Source organism: Podarcis liolepis, assembly GCF_965112155.1.
Source record: "Podarcis liolepis genome assembly, chromosome: 6".
Classification (NCBI taxonomy): Eukaryota; Metazoa; Chordata; class Lepidosauria; order Squamata; family Lacertidae; genus Podarcis; species Podarcis liolepis.
The window spans coordinates 21,631,241-21,654,457 of NC_139559.1; the positions used below are offsets into that span (position 1 = coordinate 21,631,241).

At 39.8% G+C, this 23,217-nt stretch overlaps 1 protein-coding gene across 16 annotated transcripts in view; it reads right to left on the minus strand.

Moving 5' to 3' along the window:
- NCOA3 (nuclear receptor coactivator 3) overlaps positions 1 to 23,217 on the minus strand; it is a 98,878-nt gene that overhangs the window by 34,404 nt on the left and 41,257 nt on the right. For 11 of the 16 annotated variants that reach the window (XM_083507908.1, XM_083507895.1, XM_083507905.1 and 8 more), the window contains 2 exons: positions 19,658 to 19,706; positions 4,977 to 5,054 (listed from right to left, as the gene is read on the minus strand). The gene's annotated coding sequence lies outside the window, so the exon portion shown is untranslated. Of the gene's footprint in view, positions 1 to 780; positions 868 to 955; positions 1,541 to 4,976; positions 5,055 to 19,657; positions 19,707 to 23,217 lie in introns of all 16 variants that reach the window. The other 5 variants (XM_083507896.1, XM_083507906.1, XM_083507898.1 and 2 more) reach the window with 2 other exon arrangements.

The window sequence follows — 23,217 nt, forward strand, 5'->3', positions numbered from 1 at the left end:
AGGTTCTAGCCTAGCTGCTCACTGAAATAGAAAACAAGACAAGCTAAAGTTGAGCATGTCCAGCCGAGATTTATTTGCTATTTGGTAAGCCCAGCTAGGGGGACAGTATCATTCTACTCTCCATCTCTCAAGCAAGCATGCCTTCCAGGAAGATGCTGTGGGGGAAGGAAAAAAGCCCCCATTGAAGACTCCTTGCTCTCCTAGAGAAAGAAGTGCTTTTTCCACAGAGTGCCATAAACAGTACATTGGGTGGTACGGAGTCAACATACTAGCTTCCCAGCAGGTGGGAGCTGTTGCTTACTAAGACGTAGGAGGGTGAGGTGGGGAAGCAGTCGGCACAATTAACAAACACCTACAGGAGCACCATGTTGGCTCCAGCACTACATTTGTATCATGTTGACCTTATTAGCAAGCCTCCTTGGAAGACATGTGTTTCAAAAGACACGTTCCAGGCGTTTAGTCAGTGGCAATAGTGCATCTTGGCAGATTTACCCAGTAATTTACAAAGGTTATGGGGACGCTTATTGGACAGAAAAAGAAAGAAAACCTACACATTTCCATTTCAGTGGGGCTCACCAACAATACATATTTACTCTGACAGTGGGGATCGCTAAGTGCACTTTCTTTGGTATGTGAGAATTAGTTAATTCTAACCATGACTAAACTAGCACAGACAAACACACAAAGCAAACAAACACAGAAGGTATAAGAGAAGGGGAGGAGAGGTGTTCAGAGCTGCTTAGGAAGCCACACTAGACTGCTCTTCCTCTCTAGGCGTACCTTGCAGACTACGTCTCAGCAATGCACAGCTGAATTGGTGAGGACCCAGGCATCCAGACACTCCAAGGTAGGATGTTAAAAATAGATCTAAAAACATAGGAAGAGGAAGCAGATGTGGAGGCTACAATTTATAGGGGAAGGACCTCCAGAAGACAGAAAAGCAAACAAGTTTTACCTTTCCAACACAGTTGGCAATCCTGAAGAAAGAGGACTAGTGTGTGTGTTGAATCTTCCAGGTAAGGCAGGAAACAGTGAAACAGGGAGGCAGGCAGGAGGCCTGAAAAGGACCTCTGAGCAGTTGGAACCAAGATCTCTGATTCAGCAAACAGGGATCCAGAGAAGAAGGAACTGAAGTAAATTCCTGAAAAGGGCTTCTGAAGCAGCTGCACTTGAAGAAACAAGTGACCATCCAGAGGTGGAGGAACCAGTGTTAGTGAGGGGAAAGCGGAGGAGGATAATGGAGTTAGACCTCCATTTAAGGGATTTTCAGCAAGCGATTTCAAGGAGAGTGGAACTGAGCAATCAGAAGAAGTGGTGGGATCAGGACCTCAGCTTTTGTACCTTTTTGGACAAAAGCTTCAAAGCAAATTCAAAAATTGATTGGATCAGGGAGGTGCCATTCCTGACCAGCCTTGCTTAATATAGCTCTGAAGCACATGGCAAGACGGGGTGGGTCTTTTTCTTTTGCAGATATAAGGCGGCATTCTTCACTCTTTCACTAGTCTGATTAGATTTTAGTCTTGAACAATGGTCACATTTCCTGAGGGAGGAGACAGTAATTATACTTGGATTGCATTGACTGGATTACATTTCCCAAAGCTATGACTTGTGACATTGCTTCCATCGAGGTGACCAATATTCCTTAGGCAGGCCTTTTTCCTTTTATTGCAAAGTGAACCAAACTGAAACCATAAAAAAAACTTATAGGCAATACTGGAGTGAAGTATCTCCCAGGCTCCTGAGCGAGCAGCCCGCCAAAATGCCCTTCCCAGTAAGCAACCCACCTACTGGGAAGCTTTGGAGCAGAACAGCTGTCAGCCAGTTACCTTTGGGTGGAAGGTGGTAGAGAGTGCCATGGTGGGGAAGCTGCAGGCGTTCTCCACCCAGACAGCTCTTACGAGCATAAGCACTCCTGTGTATGCCAATCACACACACTCTCTTGGTTTTGACTACAATTGTGTCACCACTTACAAGTTGAGTTTGCTGTTAAAGGCACTATATCATGCCCAAGCATGAGAAAGACCCAAAATGTGAAAACACTATATATTTTAATTTTTTTGGCCATTGATGCATATGAAGAATTGGAACACTTTCCCCTAAGAAGTTTGTTGAAACTATTTTCCCCCGAGGACTCAAGATCACTGGGGCATGTTGGGAAAACACTCACTTGTAATAACCAGTGTACCATTATGCATATACTGTTCATGGTCTTATGAATCTTATGGTCTTATGAGTCACATTGTTTATTCCATTTAATATATATGGTTCTTGCATACAACAGAATATTTGTTCACATTTGGTACTTGACTATTACTATACAGTGGTGCCCCGCAAGACGAATGCCTCACAAGACGAAAAACTCGCTAGACGAAAGGGTTTTTCGGTTTTGCGTTGCTTCGCTAGATGAATTTCCCTATGGGCTTGCTTCGCAAGACGAAAACGTCTTGCGCTTTTTTCTTAAAGCCGCTTGAAGAGGCGCAGTTGCGACGGACTGTGCTTCACAAGACGAAAAACATTGCAAGACGAAAAGACTCGCAGAACGAATTTTTTTCGTCTTGCGAGGCACCACTGTATATGAACCCTTATTGTAGAGTACTTTATCCATGACAACATGTCCAGGATCTGAGGAAGTATGCTCTGGAACAGCAATGGGAAAGGGCTATTGCCTTCATGTCCCCAACTGAGTGAAACAGAATGCTGAACTAAATGGACATTTGATCAGAGCCAGAAAGCCTCCTCTTATGTAGTTTGTGCCAATGGTATTACTAATCGGCCTAATGATTATCAAGAGGTCAACCCAGATAAAGACAGGGTTTCTTGCAATCTGTAAAGGAACTTACTATTTAGAGCCAACTCTCAGCCAAAGCAGCTAAGCTGAAGCACAGATTTTGAAACTGCAAAGCTAGAAAAAGAATTACAATGACTGCACAGATTGTGCCTATGAAACCAGACAACATGCCACCCACTCACTGCAGTTAAAAAGTAATACATACATAGTTACATTTCTTATTTTTGATCATATATGGGGAATTAAAACACCTATTATCTGATGTCAGAGAAAGGCCATTAACTAGTAAAACAAAGTGCCACACTTCTTTTCCTGATACCTTGTTATATGAGTTACTTTAAAAGCTTGCTATTTAAACAACTGTCTTCACTGGTGATATTCTGAACACAAAACAACCCAATGTCAGACCATGTCACAGTGCTTAAGTAGTTGCACTCAGCAGTTGTATCAGGAGTGACTTCCAGAAGAGGCACAATACAGGTGCAATATTTCTAGCTCTTATTGCTGCATCTGATACAATCAGATACACTGGCCTATTTGTACTGTGTCATTGTCTTGCTCAAGTGGTTTGCTATGCTTGCAAGAGCTCTTTAAATGTTACGGGATTCTTTAAGGTCAAATACAATCTCTGCATAGAAGATACTGTTTTGGGACTTGTCTTTAACACTAATATTAATTAATACTCCAATTGAAGGGCAACATGTTGCATCTATAACCCACTTAAAAAAGATTCTCAGCTTCTAATTTCTAGGTTTGTTTGAGGGACACAAGCATGGAATGACATCATGGGCTTCTCAGAGGAAAGACATGGAATTGAGAGGGGCTTTTGCCACCTGAAGAGATTAAGAAGCAGCTGGCCAAACCCTGCTACTATGATAAAACCCTGGGTTCTCAAAGCTAAGGTTCAATAGCTGAGAAGTGTTTTTCCCAGCACAAGAAGCAGCTGGCAAACCTTGCTACTAAGATAAAACCCCAGTTCTCAAAGCTAAGTTTCAATAGCTGATAAGTGTTTTTCCTAAACAATACTGTCAGAGGATGGAAATTCAGGAAGAGTTGGTCTGATAAAACAACTGAGTCTTGTGGCAACTTAAATATGAGCTACATTATTGTTAGTGTGAGGATTCACTGGCTAAAGCCTGCTTCATCAGATGCATGAATTGTACTAGTGAGATGATTAGATTAGAAATATATGCAGCGAAGGAAAAAAATTGTTAAGTGAAACTTTAAAGCAGTGATGGCCAAACCAAATGACCATGTTGGTTGGGGCTGGAGTTGGAGTCCAAAACATCTAAAGGCTCTGTATTCCTATTGTAATGTCTTGTGGGCTAGGATCCCTAATTCAAATCTCTCTTCAGCCATCAGCTTGCCAGGTGGTCTAAAGCAACACACTATCTCACAGCTTCAAGGATGCATCTCGAGCTAATGTATGTGGGACACTTTTGACCACCGAAAAAAATACATAACAAAAAAAGCATGGGAACATTAGGGAAAACAGTCAAATAGTAGAAAAAATGTATTTTAGGAATGTCCAGATATTATTCTAATCTTTATTTACATTTATGATTGGCCCTAGAACTTTTTTCAGGGCTTGTTCTTATTATTACCACTATTATTTATTAACTTTAATTAGCTGTGCCTATAGTCTTTAAGGAACATATCACATACTACAATTTCAATAATAGGATGCTCCCTGTGGTCTCACCAAATATGTTAAAATTAGGAGTGAGTTTTTGTTTTGCAACACTTTTCCTCTCATCATCCATTTAATTAATTAATTAGTTAGTTAGATAGTCAATGTCTATACTGCCCTTCATCTGAAGATCATATGGTGGTTTACAATATAATTTTATTTATCAAAGACTTATTAGAACTATACAACAGTGCCCAACTTTAAGAAAAATAAAAAATCAAGCCCCACTCAAGAGCAGTTAAAAACTTTTTGATTTCTGTCCTAGTTTAGGAAAACAGCTGCTGGAATGTAATCAAAAGATTAACATTTTACTAACATAGGACACAGTCCATCTACATTAAACCTTATTGATTTCAGTGAGAAACTTTCAAGCATATTGGTGCATCTCCTATCAATGGGACTTTGGCTAGAGTGCGCCCAGAATCTATGTTTATAATGAAAACTTAAGGGAAAAAAGTAATAATCTCTAAATTTTACTTTTAAAATATTTTCACTTACATGTCCTTAAAACTCAAGCATGCACAGATGATTTTTCAATGGCAGGCATCAGGATCAGTAGACATTGTGTGTCACGTTCTGTCAAAGAAAATTTTAAAACTTCATGTAAGTATCATTGTGTTCCCCATCTTCATTTTCAGTAAAGCTTAATATGAGATATTAAGTAAATCAGCCCTGAGTGCTCACTGGAAGGACAGACCCTAAAGCTTAGGCTCCAATACTTTGGCCACCTCATGAGAAGAAAAGACTCCTTGGAAAAGACCCTGATGTTGGGGAACACGGAGGACACAAGGAGAAGGGGACGACAGAGGACGAGATGGTTTGACAGTGTTCTCAAAGCTACCAGCTAAACTGCGGGAGGCAGTGGAAGACAGGAATGCCTGGCGTGCTCTGGTCCATGGGGTCACGAAGAGCCGGACACGACTAAACAACAACAATATGAGATATTCCAATAATTTAGTCAACGACTACTATTATTTTCACTTGTTTTACTTCCTTGTCTTTTATATTTTATTATTCCTAGTAATGATTGATGACAAATAAATGTTGATTATATATTGATATTTGTTGACTATTTTATTTACATTCTTAAGAATTTGGGTTGGGGTTGATGACAAATTTTAGAACCTCATCAAGAGGTCAAGGCAAACCCTGCTTCAAACAAAAGGCTACTCAGCTACCACCCTCACATCCAGGCTGCTCATGCATGGAGAAAATAGGCAGGAATGGTTATTCTGGTTACCTCTGTTACTTTAAAAGAAAGGAGGAGATGACAACAGTGGAGCAGTAGAATAAATTTTCCAACTAGCTTCAACCTGTATAGGCTGAGAATCTGATAATCTTCTGTAGCTGCTGAAGGCCTAGCAACGCTGCACATAATTCAGCTCATCTCCCCCCCTCCAAAGCATAAGGTTATCAGACCAGTTATCTGACCACTTCTATTACTTTGGCCAAGGACACCCACCCACCCCTTGATTTACAAAAGTAGAGGACTATGCTTGAGACTACAGGCAGCTTTCTGCAGCTCATATTCTACCTAGCGGAAGCAGGTTGTTGATCCTGTTCACCAGCACAGAAAGAAGTCCATGTTCTGCAATTGTGTCTGTCATAGTCTCAGCACTCTGAGCATTTTGAGATTGCACATCTATATCTGGGCCCTTTAAAACATACATTTTATTAAAGACATCCACACAAACCTATGACGTGAAATAATTCTGGCTGGGCATCTTTTCTGCTGCTCATGATGGTATACATAAGGTTACCAAGTGGTCTCCTATCCAGGCATTGTCCAGATCCAGATCTGCTTAGCATCAGCAAGGTTGCTAAAACATGGGCCTTCACACCATGCCCAATAACATTGTTGAAGCTATTTAAAAAATCTGCTCCTCTTTTTAACATTTATATTCTTTTATCCTCCTAAATGGTATGTTTCAGAAAAATGACAAGAGTAATTTCTTAGTATAAGTTATATTCTGAATAAGCCATGAATACTGCAATGTCTATTATCAAAACAAGCAGAGACCCTGACAATTTCCCTTTCTCTATTTTATCCATTAAGTTTAGAGACTGGTTTAATTTATTTTATGACCATGTTGTAAATGGTATTATTAAATCGACTAGTTAGGAAGCATTCCTAATAAGCTATTCAGAATTACAGCAACTTAAGTGAAGTTTTGAACAACAGCTGTGTGTTTGAATTGATTTATTCAAAACTGCTTGAAGCAATGTGTAAAAAAAAAAGTGAGACTCTTCCAGCTAATTAGAAAAATAAATTGCTCTTGGGAAATATTTATGAGGCATTCATATGTAGAAGCACACATTATAGTACTATCCAGAATTCAGAATTTCAAAATTGATACTTCTACTCAGACTACTTATAGATAATTACTAGTAGTCAGGTGAAGAGCTTTGTACAGGCAGATAATTTCTTAAGAAATTTAACTAGGGCCTTTTCATATCAACCAGTTGCATATGCATTTGCATGCAAGTTTAACCACTCAGTTGACAACATTGACAGTAGCTGTATTCAGATGAACTCACATTACCAATTAGAGGAGTGATTGGCAATATGGTCACGTAAAGATAAGCATCAAGACTCAACTGCCTCCTAATTACACACCTTTGTAAAGCTTTCTCTGTAAGAAACCCCCACTAGTCAGGGTGGAAAGAATGAAAATATATTTTCAAAATCTGAAGTACTATTGTGGAAATTCTTATGGCAGAATCATAATTTATTCTAACCATGTGAACAAACAAATCATTTCCCAATTAATCCTATATGGCAGCACTTTTCTCCTCATATGCTATAGAGGTGGGGAAAATTTAATTCCCAGTTATGTGACTATTAAAGGCACAGCAGCCTTGTACTTCAAAGAACCTGGCAATCACTGTCAGAGAAACCAAGGGTGGAATTCAATGTCACACTATTACCAACATTCCATCTGCATTAGCATTGCAGCTTGCCAGATGGAATGATCCCCTCTCTTCTCTCCCAGCATGCTATTCTGGGGGTTCTCCTGCCTGCCCCAAGCCAATTTCAGAAGGCACAGGGAATGATGGGGGGGGGGAGCCCTGTGTGCAAGCAGAATTCCTTGCTCAGGTCTTCGGATGATGGAAGGTATTAGGTGAATCCCACCCCAAGAGAACATACATTGCTGCAAATTGCAGAGTATCAACCTGAGTGCAGAAAATAAAAATAAAATGTCCACCCCCAACCATCTCTGCTTAGTGGGCAGGTAGCATTATACTGATGAGAGCATTCCAGGCCCTGAACCCAAAGGGCTCCAAATCTATCCCCCTTAATAGAATCTGAGTGGAATAGAGTAAGGGGAGATTGAGAATCAACAAAATTGAAAGTTCTTAAAAGATAAAAATCAAGATCTCATACTATGCACCACTGGTCACATATAGTAGAATACAGGCTCTATCATTAACACCTCCACAACTGTAATCTCAATTTCAACCTCTCAAAACAATGCATAAGACTTTCAAATCAGACTTATATACAAGTGGAAAACTGAAGGAAATCCAGGCCAGGCATATTTCCTTTCAGGACAGGGCAAGCATCAGCATCCTCAAGCAGCTGTCAAGAGCCCAACAGTGCTGACAGATCCTCTGTACAAAGCAACTGATTACATTCCCTACAGTGCCCTGGAATGTTCAACCTAGTGTTTCTCCAGAGAATTGTGGGTAATTTAAATGGTGGTTTGATTCAACCTACCAGTGCAGCTAGGTAAGCCTGCAAGCTGGAATTCCAGGAACGTAGAACAGATTCTACAGAGTGAATTTTGGAGATGGCTCTACTTCAGAAAATGTGGTCATTATTTGAAACCACTATAATGAGTTTTAAATATTGCATATAAAACACCTAAGGGGGGGGGGGGACAGGGACACATAAGCAAGTCCAAAAGAATGAAATCATGGGTGAATGGCAGAGTCAAAGAAAATGTTTAAAAACCTTCCACCAAAAAACAGGTTTCTTTTAAAAACTGGGGGTCTTGAATAAAGAGAACACAAATATTGGAAACATGAACCCAACCAGAAAAACTATAACAAAGGAGTAAGCAGGTAGATGGAATATTTCCACCGGGCTTCACTGCAGCAGATATTGGGAGTATATCTTCATAATTAGGTGACAAAAATGAGCTTTAGAAGCAATGAATATTAAAAAGAAACAAGTCACCAAAATTGGCAACTATCTATCTAAGTGTTCGTAAAAATATTCAAATGTGAAAATTATCTGTGGACTAAAATATGTGGCTTATTGCTAAAACCAGCCTCTTTACTATAGAATTGGAATACATTGATGTAACATCAATATTCTGAAAAGGGTTCCAGGAATTCACATTTGCCAAGTAGCTGAACTGGTAATTTGAAGGCTGAAATCTTTAAAAGTAAAAACTAACTCAAACAAACAAACAAAATCCACTACTGAGGAAGAACCATTTCTGGAGGGTTTTAAGGGGAAAGCCCTACCTCATCTACCTCTAAATATAGGCATATGTGATCATATTATAAACTTCATCTGTCAAAAAGTTTGACAATGGTTAAAACAAGAAGCACAACTTAACAATAAATGAACAGTGCTTAAAGTTAACAAACAGTGAAGTCCATCAAGGAACTCTATGATGTTGCTGTTGGTCAAATTATCAGGAATCTGAGCTGAATAGAAATAGACATCAAAGAATGTGTGGTGACAATGCAAAATGAACTAAAAACTTGCCTCCTGGGCTGTAGCAAGAACTCACATAAGAACTGTAAACAGTTTAATTCATAAGATAAATACTATGTTACGAGCGTGTTTCGTCACTCTGGTCCAAGTCGGCTTTCTGGTACCCACAAAGTAAATTAGTTTGAAGCTCTTGGTTACTTCCTTCTGGGTGCCCTCAGATTCTATGAGCTGCAAGTAAGCATCTCTTAGGCCTTTATCAATCCAGTACACACTTCTGGGGAACTCTACCAGGAAGTGACTAAGCAGCATTTTGTATTGAATTAAATACATTTGAGAAAGCTGCAAACTCTTGGAAAGCTGATGTGTCTTTCTCAAGCTCATCACTCATTGAGTGCTCATCCAAGATGAACAAAACTGTGATAACCAAATACTGCTATTTTAACCAGCAATAACCTATTGCTCCCCGCCCCAAACTTCTTGTCAGTCATTCTATTTTCTCCCATTCTGTCAGTCAGGTTGTTAGGGTGTGGATTTAGACAATGGACTAGATCAAGGCTTTCCCCCTTGATACATCCATCCATCTCCCTATTTCAGCAGGAGCTACGTTCTGGTCCCCCATGCACATAAGTGAAATCATGTTTTCCATGCTCTCCAGCGCTCTCTCTCCACATAACTATCTCTTCAAGCAGAGCTGAAGCTCTGGGGTCAGCTAGAGACTGGAGGATGAGCGAGGAAGCAGCTGATGCTGTTGCCCTTCCCCACACATCAGCTGTTAAGACAGGGATGCTGAGCAGTCTAAAGAAAGCCCCACTGTGCCTCAGGTCTCTTTGGGGCTGCTCTCACTGGCGTCCTTTTTGGGCTCATGAGCCACAAGGAGTCTCCAGCTCTCTCCCGCCATTTCCTGGTAAGATTTTATTATATTTATTTGCCTGCTTACTCATTCATTCATTTTTCATTTCAGTCCCCAGCACAGCATGTATACATGGTTGCACAAGAGTAGAACACACATCAGTGGAGGGATGCCTACATATACAGTATAAGGTAAAGGTAAAGGTACCCCTGACCAGTCGGTCCAGTCATGACCGACTCTGGGGTTGTGGCGCTCATCTTGCTTTATTGGCCGAGGTAGCCGGCGCACAGCTTCCGGGTCATGTGGCCAGCATGACTAAGCCGCTACTGGCGAACCAGAGCAGCACACGGAAACGCCATTTACCTTCCCGCTGGAGCGGTACCTATTTATCTACTTGCACTTTGATGTGCTTTTGAACTGCTAGGTTGGCAGGAGCAGGGACCAAGCAACGGGAGCTCACCCTGTCACGGGGATTCGAACCACCGACCTTCTGATCGGCAAGTCCTAGGCTCTGTGGTTTAACCCACAGCGCCACCCACGTCCCGCTAATATACAGTATAGTGCAACCCTTTAAAAAACAACACTGAAAGCCATTTCAAAGTTACAATGTCGAAAGAGAGAGAAAATGCACAGCACTCATGCTCGGAAGACTCTACCACAACACCCAGTTAATGGCCAGATATCTAGATGAAAAAAAGTATTTCCCTGCCGGTGAAAGGAAAGCAGAGGAGAGGCCAGTCTAGCTGCCTGTGGAAGGGAGTGCCACACTTTGGGAGCAGCCACCGAGATGGCCCTCTGCAAATGTGTGTCCTCATGTCCTTATCAAACGTGCCTGTGAAAGTCGTGTCTGTCTTTTGGAATGTCAGCCTGTGGGCAGAGACTGTCTTGTTTTTATTTAGAGACTTCTCAACTGATAAAAATGCTTTAAAACAATAATTTTACTTATCTCAACTAAGATATTTAGTCTTCAGCATGGAACGTCTAAAAAGGCTTATAAAATACGTGCAGGGGGGAAACTATTGTCTATAAAATATGCACAATGAAGTGCCAAAACTGCATATTTCACATAGTTTTATCTTACTGTGACCTTTTACATGCCTCCAAACCCAGTTCATATAATGCCTTGTATTTCAGGAAAATGATACCTATTTGCTTCACTGCAAATTCTCATGAACAATTTTCAAGAGTAGGGTTTTAACTTTTATTTACAATTAATCATGGTCCTATTCATTTTGGTGAATAACACTGTAGGGCTGAAGCTGCACCTGAAAAAAGTGAGGGTTAAAAGCCTCAGTGTTCATAGGAGTCCACAGAACAGAGGTTTCTGCTAGCTTGTTTTCTGCCTAATTTCTACGTTCCCAAGTTGTGTCTCCTCTTTGGTGTTTTCATAAATTTTGATTCTTTCCTTTTGAATGTTTTATGGATTTTAGAAAGTTTGGTCAGTCTTCTAGATCATAAGGCATGATATAAAATGTTTCAAACACCAATTTTGCACAAAGAAAACCAAATTTCTATGCCAAATTTGAAAATCTGCTGGATCCTCTTCACTGTCTTTCAAGTTCAATGTGGGAATATACTCTTAGGTATATACTATACAATGGGGGCGGATTAGCGAAATTGGACATGATTTACTAACTGTGTAAAACTTATACATCTAATATACAATATGGTTTTTGACATTTTAGTTTAATAATTTACACAAAGGAATCGGCTAGAGAGTAGACAAAACATAGCAATAGGTGAGGCAGCTGGCCCCGGAGCCTCACAGACAACACAATTTTATAATCATGTTTTAAGGAGCTTTTTAAAGGAGTTTTTAAATGTGTTTTTAAAACCAATTATTTTATCAATTTACCCAATGAAATTAGGGTAACTGTATCTAGGAAAGTGTAAAAACTGATTATTGTCTTTATAACTCTGTCACTTGTAGTTAAAAATGAGCAGGTCACACTATACATGTTAAGAGAAGTGTTAACTTAAATTTAAGATATACTTGAGATAAAATATTAGCTGTTGTCCACTTTAGGGTAAGTAAGGGTGAGACTTCAAAGGAACAATCAGGAGCTTAAAGCTCCCAGATTTTTCTTTGATTGAGCTACACATCTTCAACTCCTTCAAACCACTGTAGATTGAAGAAATGGGGAGCATTTGAAGGTGTGTTCCCACCCATCAACTGATGGGTAAGTGGGAGCATACCTTACTCAAAGCTTTCAAGAAGAAAGGAGTATTTTGAGAGGGTAATTTTGCTGTAATATTCCCATACTGAACTATTGCAATATTGGAATTAAGGGTGAATGGTGTGATGGGAGGACAGGATTTTGTCCAACGAAGTGGTTATTAGTGAGGGAGAGGCGTAATGAGGAGGGACTAAAAGAAGTGAAAACAAATCCTAAGCATGTGGGATAATTTATTTTGATACTGCCATTTTTCATATTTCCCTTGCCTTTGAATGTTAAAACTATTAAAAACTAAGGTTTAATTTAATGGGGCCACATGAATCTGAGAAATATTCCAATTACAGCTTTTACAACTAATAAAACAAGGCACACAATGACTTATCTACAATTTTAACAAATTTGGCATACAATTGCTTTGTACATTTAACACATGCACTATGACAAAAGCTGCACACTGCAAACACCGATAATGTAATATGCTAAGTAATATAATAAAAGCTGCCTTATGAAAATTTGATTATTTTCACAGCTACACTGCCTTTCCAAATGACATTAGTTCTTGCAAAGCATTGTTCCTGACAGTTTTTTTCACAAACTAGCTGATGCAGATATAAGAGCATTTATCTATTAACTGACCAGCCATGAAAATATTTCCCCTTAAAAGGGAGATATTCCAAACACACACCTCTGGTATTCAGTTTCAGAGCAGCAGTATGTCAGTTCCTTGCTACAATAACTATCCCTTTCATCCTTAAGACAGACCACATCACTCTAACACTTTCAGAACAGGTATCACTCAAGGTCTTGATGAAAACAGGACATAAAATTAACTAAAAACACACAACTTGCATCATAAAAACAAAACAAAAAAGGCTTTTCCTGTCAGAGTATCAGCTTAGTTTGGTAGTTCCATTCACATCCCAAAGGAAATATTTAAAAGTGCCCCAGAAAAATTTGCACATCTTCTAAGTATGACGTTTTTAGTATTACTATGGCACTGCAATTTGCATGAACTTCCTCTTTTGTCCTCTTACATTTTTAATAAGTGAATCAGGTTTTAAAAGAGCACATTCTGACTCATTAATCTCAGAACAATGTTGTACTAGTATAGCCTGTTGTACTAGTATAGCCACAGATTCTTCAACTGATCTCATTCAGAGTCCCCACCCCCCCATTTTAGTTTGGATTATTTAAAAAAATTAAAAATCTGTTTCAAGCAATTAAGCTTTTTAAAGCTGACAACATTTTTTCCCCAAACTTCACAATGGCAGCACTACTATTGTTGTCAGGAAGCTCAAGGATTCCAGAAAGATTCAGGGTGAGGGAGAACCCCCAAATAACATAATAGCATAACTTACTGATTGCTATGCTGCACCGGCAAAGGTTTTTCTTGATATGTTCTGGGTCTCCCTCCCCACCCATGGCCCTTCCCCCACTAAAATTAGGTTTGAAAGAAGACTTCTGCTGTGAACCACAGAATCTCTTTGCCCAAGTTTACTTGTAGTGCAAAGGGCCATTTTTTGGTGTGTGAAGTTTGACAGCTGCAGAGAGCCAGCACCAGGATTAGGCTTCAGATAAGCCTTTTGAAAGCCTTATTACAATGGAGGTGGGGTGATAGTAGGCAGTTGCAGCTTGGAAGGTAAGGGTTACCACTCCCTTCCCAGCTAGACAGCACTCCCAAAATTTCCCCTCTGCTGCTGCAATTAGACTTGGAAAGAGTTTTCTCTTGTTGAAGGGTGGGGCAGTGATCTTCCTGGAGATTGCAGCTGCAAAGGGAAGGTTAATTCTTTTTTTCCTAGCTGCACAGTCCAGAAAGCTCACCTTTTCCCCATTAAGCTTTATAAAAAAGTGAACACCTCATAATACGTTGGTTCGTCTCAGCTTTCTCAGAAAAAGCTTTATCTTTGCAGAACCCTCATACTTAGGGCCTGATAATTTCATAATGCTGCCCAGTTCAATCAACCATCCAGGCTCCCTAGGGAAATGGACACTTCAACACACTTCAGCAAGTTCATAAAGAGGCTCACCTGTGGTTGCTGAAGCCATTTCCACCTCCAGAGTTGGTGGCAATTCAGTTTCAACTAACAATTCAACCAACCAGCTCACTTCAGTTAAAAGTAATACCTGACTTCCACCAGCTACTGCTGACTTCGGTTCAGTGCTGGTTGCTTAGTTCCTTTAAGAGTAGATACTTACTGCCACAAAACCCACATGATTTTACTTCAATACTGCGCATGACAAAAATGATGTGACAACAGTATGAATACAGATGTGAAGTTGTATGGGGGGGGGGTGGAGAGCAAGGAACAGGAGGACATCCATCCCATAGAGCTAAATTACATGTTTCTCCCAAAGAACCCTGAAAGTCTACCCCTCACACAGCTACAATTCTCAGCACTCATAACAAACTGTAGTTCTTGGAATTCTTTGGGGGAGCCATGTGCTTTAAATGTATGGCGTGAATGTGTCCAAAGACAGTGACTGTGGTAGTGTAGCTACACCCATGCAACAGGGCCCCTTGCAGTTTGGTCAAAGTCTCTGTCCCAGCCAATTGCTTCACCCCAAAGTATCTCTGCCTGCCAAGACAGCAGCTGAAATATCACTGCAGAACTAAACAAGTCAGCAGCTCTCCCTTCCCCACATGATTTTTATTTAGTCATCAACAAGTTTTGAAAAAGTTAGCTTTTGAAAAACTATTCCAAGAAATACATGAACATGTTCTAGTGATAAACCTTCCATCTAGTGTTACTGAAAGCAGGAAGCGTAAACCATGGTATGTGATAATATCTTTGAACTTTGCAAAAATGTGCAGCTTGGGCACTTATGATTAGCAGCCCTGAATAACAGCATTAAGCAAGCATTTTTAAGTCTTATAATCTAAAAAAGGTACTTCAGTCAAAAAAAATCTCCTATTTTTGATTATAATTAGGTATTTTTAAAATAAATATAATTGTGAGAACTGATAAAAGCTCATTACATCCTGTAAACATATGTGTCATTAATATTTTCATGCATTTGGTCCACCAGTTTAAACCTACAATGCTTAGGAGCTGAATATCTGCAAATAGATATACAGTCATACCTTGGTTTGCAAATGCCTTGCAACTCAAACACCACCAACCTGGAAGTGAGTGTTCCGGTTTGCAAACGTTCTTTGGAACCCAAATGTCCGACGGGGCTTCCGATTGGCTGAGAAGCTGCAATTGGGTTTTTGAACATTTTCAGAAGTTGAACGGACTTCCGGAACGGATTCCACTCGAGAACCAAGGTACGACTGTATATAGCGTTAGCAGCTGGAAACTACTGCAAAGACCTACAAGTTTCTGTATTTGCATAAATTAGAAAATCCCCTAAAATAAAATCTTCTCTTTCTAATTTGCCAAGTAGCAATATCAAGTGGGTGTAGTCCTCCTTTCCTTTACGATGAAGTTTGGCTTTTAATAGCCAAAATATTTTCTGAAGTTACCTTAATTTTTGCACTGTACCAGCTTCAAGTTTTGGGGGCTTTCAAGCAAGATTCTCTACGTGTGCTTCTTAAAATGTGAGGGGCAGGGTGAGACCTTCACACAGGGCACAGCATGAGGCCTGTATTGTTATATCCCACATATCTTACCACTTCATCTCTTCCCTTGCATTTGCCTTTCTTCCCTTTGTAAAAGAGGTAAAATACAAGACACACACTCATGAGAGGGCTTTCTCCTTCTTGCTTTGTAGCAAGTTGCAGATAGGAGGTATTCTGTTTGTTTGGTTGTTCCTACCTTCCCAGACTTACTGGAAAGAAGAGAGTCCCACAAGCAGCTTTCAGGATGCTGTTCAGTTGGGGATTTGAGTATTATGAGCATCACACCCAGCAAAGCCCTCATGGTTGCTATAACAAAATGTACATTTTGTATCCATATCAATAGGTCAAAATGTACTAATTCTTTTTTTACCATAACTTATCAGAACTGCTTATTGTATAACTGTAATTTATTTCATTTTACATATATGGCTTTAAATAGCCTAAATTTCAGCCACCTTGACTGATAAAATCTTGTCTTGACTGATAAAATTAAAGGAAGAATAAGCTTTTATTGTATTCAATAGTATTCTAAGTATTAAAATGGGTGAGACTCAGGAGTGGATTGAGGTCCCTTATAATAGCCTGGACAGCAAACCATTATAAGACACCTGAGTTTTACTAACTTTAATGCTTAGAATTCCTCCACCCACAACAGCCATTATACACCTTTTCTTCCCTCTTCCCCACATCAGCTACCCATTGCCAATAAGTAGGAGGGCCTTCAGTTTCCAGACTGTCTTCAAATCATGAATTGGAAATAATGTTACAGTCTGACATTTTCATTTGCCTACTGGTTTATTATTAGTCAGCAATTCATGTTGTTCAGTCAAGAATAATCATATGTGAATGCATAATTCATTTCTGCAGTGCCAGACAGACAGTTAACAGTAAACCTGTAGTCAACATCCTATCAGGTTCTGGTTCAATAAAATTAATAGCCACTTGGCCACAGAATAATCCAAGAATAGATACCCATGATATATAAATGCCTGATAATGTTTCCAAGATGTAGTGAATACTGTACCTTAGGACAAGGCTTAGCTATTAAAATATAACAGAGGCCAAACAACTGGTGCTCATTGTAGAACACAAACAGAATACAAATACAGGTAACTTACACTTATTTAAAATATGTGCTCACAGATTTACATGTTGCAGAATTTTTTTAAAAAAATGTTGAAAAATTGCACACACAATGAGAAATTAAGAAAATGGTGCAAAAGTGGCACACGGGGTGGGGTGGGGTGGGGTGGGGAGCGGAGAGGGTGTGAGTGCATAAAAAATGGCCAGCAATCCCAAAAGTCTTCATGAAAGTGTTTGGCTGTGGAAGACGCAGATGAAGAGGGTGACTGGAGGAGGCCACAGAGATCTGTGGAGGTGTTTGGAGAGCTTCAGACCACAGAATGGCCCAAAGCACAAGGCATTACCATCATCAGCTGATGGGAAACCCAAGAAGCGGGGGGTGGATCCCACACTGGAAGAGAAGTTGGCTCTACTGGACTGCTTCAGAGATGGCATGTCTGTGTGTGCTGTGGCACTCAGATGCGGCTGTAATTAGTCCATCATCCATGCCATCAGTGTGAATGAGAACGAGATCTGTGAGGCTGTGGCAGCAAGCACACCACTGACTGCAAAGGTGACAAGCCAGGTGCAGGACAAGGCTTTGATGAATACGGGAGAAAGCACTGAACTTGTAGCTAGAAGACATAAACTGGAAACGTGCTCCTATGGATGGCAGCATCTTGCATCAAAAGGTTCCAAGCCTATACGACCACTTCAAACTTTCCACGACAAATGGGGGCTGGCCTACCAATGAATTTAAAGCCAACCCAAGCTGGCTTAACAGTTTTAAGATCTGCTTCAAGCTGAAGAATATCTGAACGACAGGGGAGGCTGCATCTGCAGACTAAGAGGCTGCAAAAACATACCTTGTGCAACTAAAGCAGTTACTGGATGACAAGGCATACCTTCCAGAGCAAGTCTTCAACACAGGGCAGACAAGACTGGGCTTTTCTGGAAGCAAACGCCTGAGTGGACTTGCTTTGTCAAAGCTGAAAAAAGAACCCCTGGATAGAGCGACTGTGCTGCTCTGTGGCAATATGGCTGGACACTTAATACATTGGTCTGGTTTCTTTTTAGACAATGATAGCTTCATAACACACAGAGTGGCCCCCTATGCACTAGCTGAAAATAAATAAATAAAAAATTTTAAAATCGGGGAAAAAGGAGTTAGATAAAGCCTCTAAGTTGTTTTGGTGTTTTAATCTGAAATCAAGCTGGATTTAAGCTTATTAGTTCTCTGGTAACTTCTCTCTTTTTCATTGTGGGTGTTGGTTTATTTATGGATGGATGTTCTGTATTATTTTATTAATGCTATTGCTACAAGTCTGTCGTGACTTTTGCCTAGAACAATAATCTTATGAATTTGAAACTTAATAAAGCTAGGCTTGCTAAACAGTTCTCAAAAAAACCCATGCCCTAAATCAAGAATCTGCTTCCTGTGCTTTGGCAATCCAACAAAAAGGTCTGGGTGACTTCTTCATTTCTGCACTGGTTCCACAACTGCTTCATTTCAACAGCGATGTGTTACCATGAGGAGAAACACTTGCAGCTTAAAAAGATGCTGCTTGTTAACAGTGCTCCTGGGCATGTATTTCCTCTCATGTCCCTATTGTCCTTGACCTTCTGTAGTTTTGAATGGAATGGATAACCTCTTCTGAGCTCCTATTCAATATATTATATAAGCCCACCTTTTAGAATGGTTTACCTTATATAGTATTTTGTTCTCTAATATCAAACTCAAATCCTCTAATAGTACAAACTCATTTCCAGTTATGAGGAACTTTTAAAGCAAATTATTTGCAACTAAAGAAGAGATTTAGATGAGTGAGCAATTCTTATAAAAAAAGAACTGAAGGCACTTTATCATAGAAAATGAATATTCAACAGAAAAGCTTAATGGTAATTTATAAAAGGGTGTGAGTTTAATACATAGTTCGGGGCTGCTAAGGAAGGATACACAAAAGGATTTCCTGTTTTTGTGGATATCTGCCTTTGCTTTGCTTTAGTCGGTTTGAAGCTTTGTGCATAAAGCTATTTGAAACTGGCTACCATACCTAACATTTTTATTTCAAAGATTCAAGTTTACTTGCAGGATATTACAATGTTATTTTAAATGTGTAACTATTGTTTTTAGTTGTGCAGCTAGAACTAGTATTTATATATTTAAAATATTAAATGGTAACAAAATATGCAATAAGCAGGTCTTTAAAATAAGTTGTGAATTAAAGATATTTCAAGTAGTTTTAATTGAAAAATAAAGTGTTATACTCATTTATATTAAAACAAGATGAACCACTGCAATAAAAAATTACTTTCATTTTTACTCAGACTTGGCTGGAATCCAAAAACCACAAAACTATTGCTATGCACCCAAGAGGGCTCTGAATTTATGCTTCTTAAATGGCAAACCATTTTTGAAACTGAGGAAGCAGTTTGAGCTAAGCTATAACATGGGGCTTTGCAGAGACCCTCTAGAGAAACATAAGATGCCAAAATAGTATGAAATACAGTGGCCACATTAAGACATTAACCCTAAAGATGTCCACAAGCCTACATCCCACCCTTCTCCAGTGCAGTCATGAGGCGATCTGAAGAACTTGCTTCGACTTTCAACTAACCACAGTTTGTTATAGCCAAACCAGACAAACTGTTGTTACCTCTAACAATAGTTTGCCTGAACAAATTAATTGTGCTTGAGCCTGGAATATTTGGGTATGCCATAGTTATAATCTTCTATGGTCCTAATGTTCGCAAATTTAACAAATAATCAACTGAGGTTAGCCATTTCTAATGTGTCTGTTATGTATCATACAACTTGGAAACATTTAAATTCAGTCAAAAGTTAGGTAGGGTACTTACCACAGAAAATCTTGCCCTCCAGGACATCAACATATGTTGAAAACACTTTCTGAAAGAAAACAGTGAACATAGTGTGTAAGAACTTTACAATTTTGATACAGAATTGAACACAGATTGCGTATATCTTACTCTGAGTTACTCTGTCCCAACTAAAATTATAGTTGCAGAATTGCAAAAGGTCTCATGTATATCCAGGACAGCCCCCACCCCCAAATTCCAACAATGCCCGATACTTGCTGCAGTCCCCACACACCCCATCCCATTTGTTTATTTATAAAAGTATTTCTACACCACCTATCATAAAAATATCAGGGCAATAAACAACAATTAAACATTATTACAAACAATATAATCATAGAAGTAAATGCCTAATCAATTTTAAAAGTGGCAAAGAGCTCCTGGTATAAAAGAGGCACCTGAAAGTCAAAAGAAGGAAACTTGCTAATTCTCTGCTGTAATAATATTGTGCAGCAGGCGAATGGCGATGCTAGATGCCCGACTTATCGAAGCCAGTCAGGCCTCTGTAACATGGGAGACAACTAGCAGTGCTCCTCCAGTTGATCTCAGTGATCAAGTTGGGTTATAAGAGCTCAGGTCATCTTTATTGTACCCTGGTCCCAAGTTGATCAGAACTCTGCATATTGGCATAAGAACATGGGTTGATTATCACACAATTCTGTTGTACTCATGCCCTGCTTGTGAGTTTCCAATAGGCATCTGGCTGGTCACTTTGAGAACATGACACTGGACATGATGGGCCTATGGTCAGATCAAGCTGAGCTCATCTAACATTCTTACGAAATATTCAAAATTAATTCCATTATTGTTGTATATCGCCAGTATCAACTTACATATGAAATGTTTCAACAGGTTTAGTAGACCTAATTATAATCACTGTGACATGAGAGGGATCTGTCATGGTCATAATTCACTGATGGTTTAGACTCTTTACTGGTTTCTCCTTTCCCAAGTTGTAACAACTATTGTTCAATAAGGTACAAGAGGCATTTAACTATTTAAGATGCTTTCAGAAAGTTCAAATGCCTGAAGAGACCAACTGCATTTTTTTATTTCTTAAACATATTTCTGAAATGTAATTAAAAAGTTAACAGCCAAGGGTCACAGCAACAAAAAACAATTTCCATTTGCTAGCAAAAGTACATTTTAAATTAGAGAGACAAGAGCTCAGTTTGAGAAAAAGTCTGAAGCCTCAAAGCAGTCTTGCAAAGCATTCCAAAGCCTTAGCCTCTGGTTCAAAACAAACATATTTCAGCTGAAAATAAATGCCAGGCGACTTCTGCCTTCAGATTCAGCAGACAGTCTTGGAATAAATCCTATAACTCAAATGTTGCTCTGGTGTGAGCAATGTGAAAGACAGGAAGAGAAACAGCGGCAAAGAAAAGAACCTAATTTAAGTCTGATCCAGCGTTTTAATAGCACATTTCATCTATTTATGCATACTAACTGAGCAACATAAATTTTATCTGGCAGTATCAAGGAGTAAAGAGTGAAGCCACCACATATATTATGAGTTTGAGAAAAAGTACACATTAACAGTGGAATTCAGTTTTGTGCTATCATGAACATGCTGTCTGCACAAGCACTGCAGCTTGCCAAATGGAAGGATTCCTCCGCTCACGTCCCTGTGCACTCTTCTGCTGCTCTCTTGACCCACACAGAGCAAATTTCAGGGGGCATTGGGGGGGGGAGAAGAAAGAGGAGACAGGGAAAATCCCTTGGGGTGGCAGAAACTTCCCTAAAGGCTTGGAGCTTAGAAAACAATTTCCTCTTCCAACAGCAGGAGCAAAAGGGTGGGAATTTAACTTGCTAAATCACCCTTGCATACTGGCAATATTTCCTCTTAGAAATTACAACAAAAATATGTTTAGAATATATGGGAGGATCTAGACTACATACTGGATTAATTTATGGTGCTACTTGGATCTAGCTGTCCTCTGTGTCCTCTCATAGCCACCTGACATTTACACATGGAAATTGCTTGATAAGACCCTGCTGGACTGGTTCTGACCTGAGTACAATGAGCTGACTGACTGAGGGTGTCCTTTGCAAACGCACCACAAAGCAACAAAAGGCTGAATCCTGAATCCTAACTCACACCTAGCCAATCACAATGAAAGAGGGGCAAATGGAGAGGCTGGTTTGGGCTATTTCTGTTTGGGAAGAACACTTGAAAAACAAGGTGTGGCATGGGGAACAGTGTTTGAAAAGCAAAAGCCCAAATACCCCTTGGGCACCCAGACCCAGTTATGAGATTCTTTTGATTCCGGCCATTAATAAATAAATTAATCCAGGAAGACCCATCAAGCTATCATCAACTGGTAATTTATAAGTTAGATCTGCCCTCCTCACAAAACCACCTGGAGAAGGGTTTCCGACCTATTAACAGGGAAGGTGGAAACTTAGGGGGAAATGGGAATACAGAATACAATTACAGTATACATAGCAGTTACAAAAGATGAGTAAGAATCAGAGGGCTACAAAATTGCTATGGTGCTGCACTGCACAGGAGAAAATGGTTTAGAAATATACAATGTTCCTAATATCTATGCAGAGTCAAAATACAGGAAAGTAACAGAAGCCCTTAGCAAAACAGAAGCCCTTAGTGCAGGAATAGTGCATGATGCCCTTCAAATTTTGATGGACTACAACTCCCATCAACTCCAACTATCACATCCAATTGTCAAGTATGATGACAGCTGTAGTCCAGCAACATCTAGAGACCACAATGTTGGCCACCCCAGCTTGGCACATTCAAAAAATGTGATCCCAGGAGAAACCCTGTTTTGAGTTGTTCCCGTTCTGGGAACTTCCTTGCGATGAGGCAGCAGGCATAGAGTCTTGTCACAACATTTAAGGGTTAGATCCCAACATTGTATCTACAGTTCTAATGCTCAGTTGCAGCATTGTTTTCAGTATTTCCAACAGGAAGCTAAAAAACAAGCTCTTGGAAAACCCTAACTTGACTCTAGCACAAATAATTAATATCTGCAAAGCAAAGGTCCTTATGAGGGCTCAGAGAACAGCAATGACTGCAGAAATAATTATTTTTGCCATTCAGCACAAGAGCCCAGAACTTCTTGAGGAGGAAGAAAGTCCCTGAGGCAAGCCTCTGCAGCAGACAGCCTGGTAGCTGCAAAAGACAATTTCCTGCTGAAGATATAGGTGCGTCCACAAGCCCAGGCAGTGCAAAGATTCTGGTGAAACCTGTAATGAGTGTGCAGAGGGCAACTACTTTACTAAACGGTGCAAGACACAACTTATATGTTCTTACCTCACCAGAAAGGAATGCCTCACTTATGGAAGCAATTATTACATGCCAGTGAGCAAAGCAAACAGAAACCAATGTGCCTGGTATAGCAGTTATTGTATTATTACTTATTATTAACAACAACAACAACTGAATTTATATGCAGCCCTATAACTGGAGGTCTGTAGCTAACATCCCAGATGCTTTTAAGCCAGACATGGAGGTAATGCCAACACAATTCCATGGGACATTGAACAATGCTTGCAAGATGATTTATACTCAGCAAAACAAA